This window comes from Alligator sinensis, unplaced genomic scaffold (assembly GCF_000455745.1).
Source record: "Alligator sinensis unplaced genomic scaffold, ASM45574v1 scaffold73_1, whole genome shotgun sequence".
In the NCBI taxonomy this organism is placed as follows: Eukaryota; Metazoa; Chordata; order Crocodylia; family Alligatoridae; genus Alligator; species Alligator sinensis.
In genome coordinates this window covers 4084293-4087295 of record NW_005841838.1, presented here as the reverse complement: position 1 = coordinate 4087295, position 3003 = coordinate 4084293, and positions in this window count along the sequence as shown.

Sequence of the window (3003 nt, the reverse complement as noted above, 5' to 3'; positions counted from 1 at the left end):
CCTATGCAGGGGGTCGGACTCGATGATCTATTGAGGTCCCTTCCGACCCTAACATCTATGAATCTATGATCACTAGTCCTCCAGCAAAGCATGAACAGAGTGAAAACAGCTAGCTCAATATTAATAGTCAAAGCCCTAAATTCGAAGGAGTTAGTTAGCTCCCTAAAGTGTTATTAATTCCAAGAGCATCCTCAAACAGACACCTTTTCCTTCAGCAATATCTTCCCTATAACTTCTTGAGTGAGATGAGTCAGTATTTTAAATCCCAAACATTCCTTCCCACAAAAAGTGCAATAGCCAGGGCTGCCTTGCCCATACTCTTGTACCAGGTGTTGTACCAGGTGTAAATGACTCCCTGAATTCTAGTGTTGCTATTTTCTGTTATGATGAGGTGAGGGGTTTTGTGGATAGAGCAGAGACTGCTATTTTGATTTTAGCAAGGCTTTTAACAGTGCCTCACATGATATACTCATTAGCAAGTTATGGAAATACAGTCTAGATCTGTGAGCCTCAAAGGTATGCCAAGAAAGTGAAGGAAGTGTGCTGCAAAATCCCTGTGTGAGGAGGTGTAACAGAACCATGTCCCAGGGGTGCTCTTGACACCCCATGGTGGCCTCACAACTCCTGCCCTGTTCTGGCTCCTAAAATACCCTCCCTGGTATAGAGACAAAACGTTGCTTAATGAAAGATGTATTTGGTGTCATTTTTTTTAATGGTGCATCTCAGCACTGGTATTTCTTCTGGCAAGGTAATAGACTATATTATGCTTTGAAAAAAAATTGCATGCGCGCACCCCCCCTCCCTTTTTGGGTGTAAAAGTGTGGGTGTGCCGCCAATTTTAATTTAGAAAAAGTATACCCAAGTATCAGAAGTCTGACAAACACTGATCTAGACGAAACTACTGTAAGGTAAGTGTATAATTAGTTGGATCATTGTGTTCACTGAGTAGTCATAAATGGTTCAATGTCTAAATGGGAGGAGGTATCAGGTGGGGGGCTCTCCACGGGTCTGTCCTGATCCTGAAACAGATTAATATCTTCATTAATGACTTGGAGGATGGGGCTGAGTGCGCATTTAGTAAACTGCAATTGATACCAAACTGGATGGGGTATCAGAGACTTTGAAGGCTAGGATTGGGATCAGAGGTATAACTAATGATTTCTGTACCCTGGGCAGGGAGGGGAGCAGGGGGTTGTGCCAAGCACCTGAGAGCAGCAGCAGGGATGTCCAAGCAGGGGCAAGCACAAGTCATACCTGATAGCGGCTGCTACCAGGGCTGGCTCTCTACATGCTGCCTTGCTGGAGCTGGCTCCAGGGCAGGGACCAGAGTCAAGGGCTGACCTCCTGCATGCTGCTTTGCTGGAGCCAGGCCTGGAGTTGGTTCTGTATCTGTACACCTGCCTGGATGTGGCTGCTGCATGTCAGGCTGGTGTCCTCCCAAAACTGGTGCATGAGGTTGGTGCTCTCCATGGCCTGCCCTACTTACACTACTGACTGGTATTCAAAATAACCTTGGTACATTGGAGTAATTGTTTCAAATTTATCAGGTGAAATGTAGTAAATATAGACAAGTGCAAAATACTGCACTTGGGATGGAACAATCAAATGCACAAATACAAATTGGGGAATGACCCACTACATTTCCCTGTTGCAAAAAAAAAGCCTAGGAATAATAGTGGACCACAAGCAGAATATGAATCAACAGTGTACTATTGGTGCAAAAGAAAAGCCAATGTAGTTTTAGTGTTTTTAGGTCTCAAAATAGTGATCCAGATAACCCCCATTCAGCTCTTACTGAAATCTAATCCAGTTCCCTCTCTGCTTGAGCAGATTCAAACCTACATATCCAACTTCCTGGAGATTGCTCTAACCACCAGAGCTATTTGGGAGAGAGGAGAGAAAAATGCTCCGCTCCTCCTGTTGAGGAGCTAAAATAAGATTTCAAGCTAAATTGATCGATAGAGAACTAGAGAAACCCAGACTCTACAGCCTAATGTTCAGGGTACTTGCATGTGCGAGCAGTGGCCTGGTTTCTGATTCCTGCTCCCAGGACTGCGTATGTACTTTATCCAATGGTTGTTTCATGTCAAATACAAAATACAACCCTGGGAGCAGGGACTGATGCCCATCACTACCGCTACTGAGAGCTGTCACTGCATTGTACAACAAAACTTTGAGCCCTGATCAGTCTCTTGAAAAAGAAGGGCATAAATGTCTGCTTCTGGGAGAAGGTGCAAGACAGGATCCGAAGCATAGTACCTCTCTGCAGGCCCCGGGGTTGAAACTTAAGACTTGCCCGTCCTCAGTCGTTCCTGTTGACTAGCTCTAAATAGCTACTAGCTTAGTGTGCAGAGAGATTCCTGCTCAGCTGGCTGTTTTGGCTCCTATTTTGAAGCGTCAAACCCTCCTCTCCATAGCATACAGCGAGCTTAAGCGCTCAGCCCAGCAATCTGCATTTCATTCTGGGCACCAGGCACCTAAAAGAGGGTTGTGGCCTGTAAGTAAGGTCCCATTTTAGCCAGGCCAGTCCTGGATTTCAGAGGCTGGTCCCAGCCAGCTGCTGGGAATCATAACAGGCATCCTGGAACCAGAGAGGCACGAGGCCCAGACCAGCTGGGAGTCAGAGCAGCGCAGAGTACCTTGCAGGTGGATTTGTCCCAGTTTTAACAGGATTTACTCCCTTCCCCATTTGCAGAGCAAATGCACACCCTCACGCAAGGTTGTTTTAACCCGGGCTGGTAGCTCCACACCGACACAACCGCGCCGTCTCTTGCATCAGGCATGGGCTGGGTTGGCAGGGTCTGCCCAAACACGACAAAACGATACGAGGCTGCATTTTCAAGCAGCTGGTCCTTTTGCCAGGCCAGCTTGAACTCCCTCCAGGAGGCCTGACCCGATTTTCAGAAATGCTCCCTGAGGGGTGGAAACGGGGCCCTTTCCAGCTGCGCTGTTGGACTTCGGGGAAGGCCGAGCCCCGCCAGCTCCGGGGTGGGACGAGGGGCT